The 12,116-nt window shown below is 32.2% G+C and overlaps 1 long non-coding RNA gene across 1 annotated transcript; it reads left to right on the top strand.

The window, feature by feature from the left end:
- The first annotated feature begins 379 nt into the window (after positions 1-379).
- Positions 380-9,932, top strand: LOC136309502 (uncharacterized). The gene is made up of 4 exons (XR_010726281.1): positions 380-501; positions 1,905-1,958; positions 3,484-3,682; positions 9,628-9,932. It is a non-coding gene; the product is annotated as an uncharacterized lncRNA (long non-coding RNA).
- The last annotated feature ends 2,184 nt before the right edge of the window (positions 9,933-12,116 follow it).

The raw sequence follows: 12,116 nt of genomic DNA, 5'->3' as shown, positions 1-12,116 counted from the left end.
TTTGGATAATAGATTCCATTGCCTTTTTTTTTTCTTTTATCAATGGTAATTATATTTTTCTTCTTAATTTTAAATATGCCTGTTTACAACATTTTATTTCGGAATGTTCAAACAAGAATACATTCTAGCTAGGACTCTAAATTGGAGATAATATCTGTTTTGCATGTCACTGTGTTCATTTGCTAATACTTTAGTATTTTTGCTTTTATATCCATGAATGACATTGAGCTACAATATTTCTGAGATAAAATGTTCTTATCTGCTTGGACCATCAAGGATATATATTAACCTCATGGCATTGGCTGGAGCATGTTACTCCTTTGATCTGCGGAGTATATTGTATAAAATCAGCATCATCTGTTACCTTCAATGAGAGATTAAATCTGACCTTAACATTGTTTTGGCTTGTTAGTTTCTTTGTGAAAAGACTGACAAACAAGTTTAATTTCCTTAATTATTACAGAATTATACTGTTTTTCTGTTTCATTTGAGTCAAGTTGGGTGAGTTGTGTATTTCTTTTTCTATTTTAACTTGTTTGTTACTTTTCTTTAAATAATTTTAATATTTTAATAATTTTAAGTCTATAGTAAAGCCTCCTATATTATTAAAAATATATTTCATGTACCATACCTACCTCTTTAAACTTTCTAATATTGAAGGTGTTTTCAGAATTTTCTTAGTCTTTCCAAAAGGAAATTTGTATTCTTGTTCTGATTGTTTGCACTGTTTAGTTATTACTTTCTTCTTCTAAATTCATCAGGGTTTTTTTCTACCATTCTATTTTCTACCTTTTTGTTAAAATGGGATGAGTAGATATTGAATTTTTTCTTTCTTATGTTTCTTGAATTTTCCTCTATGCTCTGCTTTAGAGTCTTTAAACAATTTTGTGTAAGCCACTACACATAGCCATTTAAACATTTTCATTTAATTTTTTAACTGAGGCATGATTTTATAAAGTAAAGTATATAACGGTCAGATTCTACCCTGATGAACACTTACAACGCCATACAGCACTATAGCACTAAACATCTCCTTTACCTAAGTAGGCCCCTTAGAGGCCCTCACAGTCAATCCACACTGTCTGCAGGAAGTCACTATTTACTTTGGAACTTACTATCCAAGGAACTGTATATGTTCTTTTGTGTCTGGCTGCCAGCACTATATATTTTGACAAATTGTTCCATATCCTTACCATCACTAGGTATTGTTCTCTAAAAAAAAATATATCAGACTTTCTATTAAGCACTTCTTTAGCTTTAATTGGTCACATTCCTTATTGTTTAATTTTAACTCTTGTTAATTTGTTTTACAGGCAGTCCCCAGGTTACAAACAACATAGGATTTTGTAGGTTTAAAATTATTCAGGAATTTATATGCAAAGAAAGGTAAAAATAAATATTATGTTAAGATAAACATCTAAGTTGCATTTAATAGGTAAATGTACCTGTTCCAACTTACATTCAAATTCATCTTAAGAACAAACCTATAGAATTTACCTTGTTTGTAACCCAGGGGCTGCGTGTATAATGTTATTTTGACCAATGAACTAGAAATGTGTGCTGTATTTCAGATGAATGTGAATTTTCTAGCTATGGGTTTATTACACGATCATTTTCTATATTATAGCAATAGTTTTAAATTTATGTAACTTCCTGGGATTTTTTTTTTGAATTTTTTATCTTATTGGAGGGATCCTTAAAATGCTACCATTTTGGCCTTAACTTCTATTTGGTTTGATAATAGTAATTAATGTATCATCATAAATTAAATACATACTGAGTTTAATATTATTAAGAATATGTTTTAAATTTTGATGCAATGGTTCAAACACATCTCTTAAATTTAGCATTTTGATTTGTTTGTTATATCTTATTTGTGCTTTCTGTTTTTATTTCCTTATCAGATTGTCTGGTTCTGAGGTTCATTACTGTTTCCCAATCTATTGTCACCTTCTTTTGTAAGTAATTATCCTTGTTAATTGTTAATGGCTACTTGTAGTGGGGAAAAACATGTTTCTGTTTATCAGAGGGTGTCTTTATTCTGTTTGCTCTGTCCTTGTTCTGTTCTTGTTCTTGAAATATGGTTCCAATGATTACAACATTCAAGGTTGAAAAGCATTTTCTTGCAGCACATTAAAGATATAACAATTTCTTGCACCCCCTTCTTGCCCTTGAAGAGTCAGCTCTTAGATTAATTGAAGTTCCTCCATAGGCAATCTCCTTCCATCTCCAACTACGTCTCAGACTCCCTCTCCACCTTGGGTTCACAGCAACTGCATCGTGCTTGCCTAGGCGCCTCATTTCTGTAGTTCTCTGTCTTTTTTTTTTTTTACACCATCAATTTGATTAAATGATATTTCTGAATCGATTCCTTCTATCTGTCTGCCTATCTATCATCTATCATCATAATCTATTTGTAATCTATGCAGATTAATTATAATGGATAATTATAAGGCAGATGGATTTTAACTACTTGATGCAGTATTCTCTACCAAAGAAACTGTACTTTAGTAGATTAGTGGGTCACAGAGAGTATTGGGAGTATACATATCATTTACCACAACAGGTAATACTTAGGCATATTTACAAACATTTAAGTGTTAAATATTGTTCCCCTGAAAGAAAGTATATTATTATGAGTAGACTTAAATAGTTTTGAAAAATAAATCCTGGAATGAATACAGTGGATATGACAGAACAGATGACCCAAATTGGGTCTCCACTTTTGGTGATTATGATTCTGCTTTAATGATGATAGCAAAAATATTTTATTTGTCTTACAGTGAAGATAAAATTTTTATAATTGTGAAGGGTTGAAATAATAATGTGAAGGAAATACAAATAAGAGGGAGCCTAAGATCTATGTTCTATAGCATCTCACAAAATACATTGCTAAGAAGAAAAAGCAAATAAACAAAGAACAATAACAAAAACATCCCTGACAGCCAATAGGTGGCCTTTGGCAAGGAGTTGTTAGGCCATGATGTTTCCTCTTGATCATTTGATCATTTCTCCTGATCAACCAGTTTCTAAAAAAAAATCAACAATAATCAGAGAGCCCCATTTTTGACCATGATAAGTAGAACAAGAAGAAAGCAAGGTGATTCTATACAACTCTATTTACAGAAGCAAAGAGACTCTGCCTTCACATGAATGATCAAACACACCGCCTTCCCAGCTAACAATGGATTATTACTCTTTCATTGAGCACAATAATCCTAACATTGCATTGCTTCTTTACCTTTTGATACAAATTATGAATATATCCAATCTCCTGATTGCTATAATCCCAACAGGACCCAATCCAGGTCAGAATCCTTTTCTTTTTCTTTTTTTTATTTTACCACAAAAACTACCTTTGATATGTCATAAACATATAATAATCACTTCATGACTCCCTCTGATGGAGATACTTCTTCATTTCTTTGGTAAACTCTTATTTTCTACAGCAGATTAATAATCTCATCTTTCTTTGACTATGAGCATATTCCTAGTGCCCTGAATGATGGACTTCAACCAGACTGGAGATTCCACTAAGATCTGTCTGAAAACCTCGCCATGATGAACCTTGACATGTCATGAACCAGAGCCCTTGACTAGGAAATAAATAGTGCATATATCTGAGACTTCTCCAATCTCTACTAGTTCAAAGGAATGGCCTTGTTCTTCCCAAAACCTCAAGGTAAGTTTCCTGAATTCTGATTACTTCATTGAGACTATCAGAATTGGTCTTATTTTATTTGTTTGAGCAATAAATAAAAACATTATTTCTTAATAATGCAATCTCCATTTGAAGGACATATTGACTGAAATATGGATCTTAAATCTGGGTTACACACAGATCTCTGTGCCATTGTTAGTAATTTTCCAAATCCTAGGTCAGAAAGGGAAGAGCTTATTGAAACATTGAGATGTATCCTTCTACTTACAATTTACTTCTTTCTTACCTCTACTAATCTGTGCATTCTTTTGGTACACCCAGAGGATAGAAACATTTTGCTGAAAAAGGTGACTTGGCAAGGAAAATAAACAAAAACACACCTTTTTTAAATAAATACTTGTCATTATTGTAAAGAAAAGAATTAGTAAAAATTTAATCATTACATCCTGCAAAAAGTGAAAGGAAAATGTTAAATTTATACTTTATATATTTTTCCTCATCTTTACATTTCTTCTAGAAGCTTTAACTCACAGGTGAAAAAGAGTTCAATTCTGACTCTTTTTCTTTTTAAATCGTGGCCTTGGTTGCTAGGTTTCAAACCAAGAAAAGCAGGATACTTAAATATAGGTATGATTCAAAGGGTCCTAAAATTTTGTTATCAATTTAGTAGTCTATAAATTATATTAAAGTTTCATGTAACTGACATAATAGATATTCAATTATGCAAATTAAAGAAAGTTAATAATATTGATTTAAAAAAACACCTCTGTTTTTCTTCCGAGGTTATATTATGCAAAAATAATATAATCACAACATTCTACAATGACAAAACATAGAATTAAATTACTTACGGACACCTAAATTATATTGACTTTATGAATCAAGTGTGCTTATAAATATTTTCTTATCTTTAAGATTTTTAAAATATAAATTTAGGTTTAGGTATATGAGATTTTAATGAAGAATATTTTGAAAGTGTTTAAGTTTATGAAATTGTCATAACACAAAATAAAGAAGTATTAATGAAAATTATATATGCAAGTTGTTTTGTTGACTTTAAAACCTTAGCCAAATGTTAAACTAAGTTAATTAAAATATAACATTGGAATATATTTACAATTTTTGAACAAGAATAGCATACATATCAGTGATCACTGAAAGTAGTTATAATTTATTCCTAGTTAGTAGGAAGCTTATGACACTTTGCACAAATGCCTTTGAGTGTTATTCTAATTATGTTTATTTTTGCCACCTTAATGTATAAGTAATATAAAACGTTTGCACATAGAAAAAAATAGCATGCATTTTCTACTTGTTTAGTTTCCTCTTGTGTTTGGAGAAAACAAAGTGAATTGCTTCAATTATCGCTTTTAATTATATGAATATTTGAATGTATACAAATATTAAAATCCCAAAAATACATAGGTATATAAACATACATTGAGAAAATTTTCATGATTTATTAAGATTGTAAATATATTATAAAATCATATTGCCTATTTAAGTTAGTGATACAGTTAGCTGTAAAAGATGTTGAAAGCTTTATACTGCTTATCTATTTGTATATTTACATATCTATGGCAATGTAGGGGTAAAACTTATATGTCCTTGTTATTGAGAGTAGAAAAGAAGGCCTGACCTGTGGTGGCGCAGTGGATAAAGCCTTGACCTGAAACACTGAGGTTGCCAGTTTGAAACCCTGGGCTAGATTTGGTGAAGGCACATATGGGAGTTGATGTTTCCTGATTCTAAGCCCCTGCCCTTCTCTCTAAATCTCTTTCTACCGCCTCTCTACAATGAACTTAAAAATAAAAAAAGTAGAAAAAAATGGTGGTTTATAAATCTTTTACTGCAAATTGTTACTTGAATGGTACTTCACCTAAATCAAAGAGGGTGCTAAAAATAGTTACATTTGTTTGATGGATTCCAAATTTTATTTAATGCAAAAGTATTGTGAAAGTCCTTTTATGTAAGTAACTCATATAAAACATTACAAATGAAAAGAGAAATCTGGTCTTCTTTGTTTAAACTATGTACAAGTAAGTATACCATATTATACTTCAAAAATAGAAATATATTTGATGATGTAAACCTTTTGGGTTAAATACACAAAGACTATAAAATCACTTTCTTCAGAAATGCTTAATTAACATTCTAGATTCAATCATTTGGCCAATCACAAACAATCATAATATACTCTATGGAGATATGTTAATGCTCTTGTTTACTTTGTCTTTACTTTTCTGTATGAGTCACTATAACACCCTGAATCCAGCAATCTTCTCTTATCTAAATTAGACACAAGTTCACAATTCCCCTCTTTTACAAAACAATCTTTGTCATTTGGGGATGCCATGGACATCCTGACTAACCAGTTAAACAAAAGGCAGTAAAGTGTCTCTAATATAAAAAATTGGAAGGATTGGCCTGACCTGTGGTGGTGCAGTGGCTAAAGCGTCGACCTGGAAATGCTGAGGTCACCAGTTCGAAACCCTGGGCTTGCCTGGTCAAGACACATATGGGAGTCAATGCTTCCAGCTCCTCTCCCCTTTCTCTCTCTCTGTATCTCCCCCCCTCTCTGTCTCTCCCTCTCCTCTCTAAAATGAATAAATAAAAAATTTAAAAAAATTGGAAGGATTCACAGAAAATAGAGTTTTGAGAACAAAGTTTCTTCTTTTCATGGTCATTAGTAGATAGATCGGAGAGAGACAGGTCCAGCCGGGGGTCAGACTCTCTGATTCACAGCTCCATTAATTACTATGACATGACAACCCCAGAAGTCAGTCTGCAGCTGCAGCAGTGAGACCAGGAGGGGCAGATATACACAGCAGCAAGTCTCTAAAGTGAGCAGAGGAGACCCAATGGCATACAGGCTAATGTAGGTTTTGTCACGTGACACATACTCTTGCAGAGTGACTGGATGGTGAACAAAATATTCAGGTACAAGAATTTACATGGGTCATATTTGTCTAGCAGGAAGAATAAAAATATAATTTTCAAGTTAATTTCTCTATAGTCTAGTCCAGTGGTTCTCAAAGTGTGCGGCAGGGTGCACTGGTGGATTTTTGGAGTTTAGATTTTTAGGGGACAGAGCTTTGGGGAATTGGCCGCAAGCTGACAGTTGGCCCAACCACCCACCTCACTTGCCTAATTAGGTTGCAAAAGGCTGTTAAGCTGTGCTGCTGGATTGTTTACACTACCCTCCATGTTCCCTGGAAAGACTGGAGGCAAGTTTCTTCTATCCTTCGTTTGGTGTAAAGTTAAGATGATATGTATGGTGGGGGTTTTCTGCAGACAACACAATTAAAAGTAAAAAGAGAGGAATTTTTCAATATATTAATGAGGAAATGAGAGTTTGCCTTTCAAATATATCCCCAAACATTGAAGAAATCGCTAGGACACATCAGGCTCATTTTACTCATAAACACAAGAATGAAAATACAACACATTTGTGCCTGGACCTGCAGAATTTACTACATCTTACTAAGAATGTGCATATATATATATATATATATATATATATATATATATATGTATATAACTTTTTTTTGTCTTTTTTATTTTTAAACCCTCTTTTTTTACAAATTCTAAAAAGCATATCTCAAAAAAATGTAAAATAAAAATGTTTTTAATGTCAAAATAAATTTAATTTTGTCATATTTATTTCATTTAATTATCATAAAAGCATGTTTGGACTTTATATTTTTTCTGTAATATTTGAATTAATGATTATAACATATTTCTCAGAAATTTGTATATAGGGCACCTACAATTATTAGGATTTTAAAAGTTTGGGAACCACTGGTCTAGTCAAATGGACTCAGGAAAACTCTATATTTAAGGAAGGCCTCTGAGGTGAGAATAAGGTAATTTTTAAACTTTTTATTTATAAGAACAGTCTAAAAATAATCACATGGATTTTATCAGGCTATTATTAATCCCTAATTTATTTTATTTTATTTATTTTATTAGGGTGACACTGGCTAACATAATTACATGGATTTCAGATGCCCAATTCCACAAGGCATCTCTGTACACCGTATTGTGTCTTCACCTCTGTCCCCAAGTCAAGTTTTTGTCCATCACCCCTTCACTTTATTTTTTGTTGAGGGGTCGACTATGCTCCTTAATATCCTCAAAAGATCCTTATTTTATTTATTTTATTATTCCTTCTGACTTTCTTGTATGGCTGTTGTTTCATGTTCTCAGTCTGTGTGCTATATTTCTTTCATATTTTCCTTCATTTTGGTTTTCATATTATATTCTGGAATATTTTTCTGGTTCTATATACTTTAGCACATTAGTTCTTTAATCAATAGAGTTCCATTGAACACAAACTAACCTAATAACTACTTTGTTTGTATACTCTAACTACTGTGGGTTTTTTTTTTATTTCAATTGATACTTTTTATTGTAAGACTTTCAGTAGGTTTATTTTCATAGTGCCTTTTTAAAATTTAAATCTCAAAATGATTTTGTCTCGTTCCATAATCTCTTCTCATGGTTTCTCACTAGCTGTCCAATCTCACCTCTATCAGATTCCTCATTCATAAGGCTCCAAACTTACTGAAGCTGTTTACAACCTATGCTTTATTTTATTCTAATCAAATGTATCAGTATTATTTTAATCTTAATTTTCTACAGAAAATTGGGGCATGGTCAGTAGGTGTAAGCTCATAAGTATTGACAAAGATGATAAAATAAGGTCTGATATTCATGTATTATTAATCACTACTTCTGATATGGATAGGAAAGTCATCTTTCAAAATTAGTAGGTTTGTTCCCATCAATAGCCACTTCTTTAATTAAAATGTAGTCTATTAAAAAAAATAGAGAGTAAAAGGACTCATGCAGGAGAGATTTAAGTACAAGATAGGACTACAGATGGACCTGAAATGTACATTCTGATCAAAGTGTACTAAGAAGACTGACATAAGATTAAACTGCAAAGGCAATTAATTGTTGTATGAAGTACTGACATTTATTTTGGCCTTGATATTTCTAGTATTTTGAATACTATTATTTGTATACAAATATAGGAAAGATTATCATGATCCAAAATTTAAATGATTATATTTTCAAAAATCTTTTTATTGTGATGGCTATATAATCAATTGTGTGACTACTTGGTGAATAACTTCATTCCCAAATATAAATTTTGGTTGAAATTTAAGAATGGAAAAAACTATAAACAGATTCTAATATTACTTGGTGAGATAAAAGACAATTCAGTGCTAATTTTCTTTAAAAATGTTACTAATATTTTATAGAATTTTATTTAATAGGCCTGAATAAGTGTATTAAGAATACTGACTGTATTTTACCCCTTATTTTCTGTTTAATAGTAATGTTACACTAACTTACTGAGTTCTCCAATTATAGGCTTATATTTTTAATGGAACATTATTTACACTTTCTTAACTAGAAAAGACATTGAAGATCATTGAAGTTCAACATTTAAGACACAAATCCTAATATTAACTTTCGGTCTATTGCCAGCATAATTAATGTTTGCCCGGACTTGTCCGTGTCTGCTGTTCTTTAAAGTCAAACACTATAAAGTTAGCAATAGTCTGTCATTTAAATACCTTTAACAACTTTGGTGACACTAGGTATGTGTGCTTGTATTCATGTCACTGTATCTGCTGTCTTGATTGAATTATTAAGATTGCTCATTGTTAATATGAACTTAGTAATTTAACATTTTATTTTAAAAATTAGTGAATTCAAAGCAGTGAAACAAGTATGGTTAAAAAAAAAAAGAAAAAGAAAAAATAAATCAAAACTCTATCTTTCTCCAATATGGTCTTTGATATCAGAGGATTTTTTTTTAATAGAGACAGAGAGTCAGAGAGAGTGACAGATAGGGCCAGACAGAAAGGAAGAGAGAGAGATGAGAAGCATCAGTTATTCTTTGTGGCACCTTAGTTGTTCATTGATTACTTTCTCTTATGTGCCTTGATCAGGAGCTGCAGCAGATCAAGTGACCCCTTGCTCAAGCCAATGACCTTGGGCTCAAGACAGCAACCTTGGGCGTCAAGCCAGCAAAACTGAGCTCAAGCCAGTGACCATGGGATTATGTTTATGATCCCATGCCCAAGTCAGCAACCTTGTGCTCAAGCTGGTGAGCCCTCGCTCAAGCCAGTGACCTTGGAGTTTCAAACTTGGGTCCTCTGCATCCCAGTCTGATGCTCTATCCACTGCACCACTGCCTGGTCAGGCAATATCAGAGGACTTCTAATGTGAAAGAGTCATCCTTCATTGTGTTAAAAACATCTGCCCTACCAAATTGAAAAATGGTTGCAAAAATTAAAATACTCAAAATCTATACAAGATAGCAGCTGTGTTTATTCTATTTGAGTAACCTAAGTTACTCATCAAATATTTTTTATCTTAAGAATGTGCATTTCATGGACATGGGGGCTGGAAATTACCCTCTTCTTTATAATCCATAAGTAACAAGCTCTCTGTATAAGGTGTACATGTATATTATATACCAAGTGTATATATATTAATACACAAGAGTATATGTATATGGAGCTTCACTGTGCACACAGACATATGTATACAAACATAAATATATACATATATACTCACTGCCCATAGAGACAGTCTGAAAGAATCGGAAGGAATTAGAAATCAATGCATACATACATCTGTGTATGTGTATAGAATAAACATAGTTGAGCCTTAACAAATGTGGAGGTATATAGGCACTAACCTCCCTCCTCTACTTAATCCTTGTATAATTTAAAATAGCCCTGCACAAACGCAGATACCCAACTGGAGATGGAAAACACAGTTGACCCTTGAACTACACAGGTTTGAACAGTGCAGGTTCACTTTTAAACAGTTGAGATAGTTGAATACGCATTCAGAAAAAAATGTATCTTGATTGCTCTCTCATATCATAAGCACAGTTTTTATCGAAGTCTGTAGAAATAAAATACAAAAGGACACAAAGGATAACCACACACACACACACACACACACACACACACACACACGATTGTGGGGCATGGAAATATTATTAAATGGAAACCCAAAAGCATTATTTATTAAAAAAAAAAAGAGAGGATAACATAATGCCTTTGCATCAATACACCTTTGAATCAATACATAAACTGAAGAAAAACCAATAGATAATCAGCCAGATACTAGAATAGGAGTCTGTTTGTTTACTTACAAATTGTAAATTAACATGGAAATTTGCTTAACCACTTTCCTTAACAGATAAATGCAAATGAAAGCACAATATGATGCTATTAATAGCAAATGATGCTATTAATAAATGAAACACTTTCATAAACTGCTCATGAGAACATAATATCATGGCAGTATTTGAGAAAACTGTTTGAAACTATCCACTAATACTGAAAATACATGACTTATGGACTCATAGTTTCACTTCTAGCAGTAACTCGAAATGTGTACACAACTTTACCAAAAACATGTGCAAAGAGGTTCACTGCAGCACAATTTATTAAAGTCAGACACTGGAAATAGCCAATTATCTATCCACAATGAAATGGAATAAACAAATGTTCATATTCATACTACAGAGTAGCAATTTTTGACATTTTCTATCACATGGCACACATAAACTTCAAAATTCTTCAGTGCATTAAGAAATGTATTATCTTTTTTGTCGATCTGACAAAAAAAGTAGACATAATTTTGACTTATTCCCACTGGAGAGCTAGTGTTGTGTTGGATGTGGTCACTTTTTTACTTGATAACAGGTCAGAGCCCTGACTAAATAGCTAGGTGCTATGTGCGTTAAACATTCCTGTGGTGTACCAGTCGAAAACAGCTGCAACAGTGACGCAAATTAACAAATTACGGTTACACACAACAAACTGGCAAATTTCCAAACAAATGTTTCATGAAAGAAATGTGACACACAAAAAGAAACATATTTAATTACTTCACTGTATAAAGTTCAAAACCAGGAGGAAAGAACCCTGATCACTGATGACAGAAATGAACAGAGGGGTTACGTGGGGGCATTTGCGTCTGAGAAAGGGCAGGATGGGAGGTCTCTCTGGGATTGGCAAAGTTCCATTTCTGAAATTGAATCACGCTTTCATATTTGTGATCACATTCTGAAAATTAATCAATCTGTAAATTTCAAAGGATTCCTAAAAATTATTTTACCTTAATAAAATTTTTCTCTTAAAAATTCTTAAAGGGTCAATAGCTCACACAAGGTTCATAATATGGCAGCTTCTAAAAGAAAAATCTATCTTTTATGTAAGTAACCCAATTACAAAGAAAATTCAAATTTAATTTTCTGTAAAATATTAATAACACAATTTGCATGACTCTCACTTAGCTAGTTAACTAAGACTGGCACCAACATGTTTGTTATTCTCGGCTGCTTTAATCTCATCTGGTCTAGATAGTTCTAGGAAGCTTTTTCTGAACAAAAAATAAATATTTTTATTTACAGTAA

This window comes from Saccopteryx bilineata, chromosome 6 (genome assembly GCF_036850765.1).
Source record: "Saccopteryx bilineata isolate mSacBil1 chromosome 6, mSacBil1_pri_phased_curated, whole genome shotgun sequence".
Classification (NCBI taxonomy): Eukaryota; Metazoa; Chordata; class Mammalia; order Chiroptera; family Emballonuridae; genus Saccopteryx; species Saccopteryx bilineata.
Note: the sequence above shows the minus strand (reverse complement) of the source record. Positions and strands in the feature narration are given on the sequence as shown.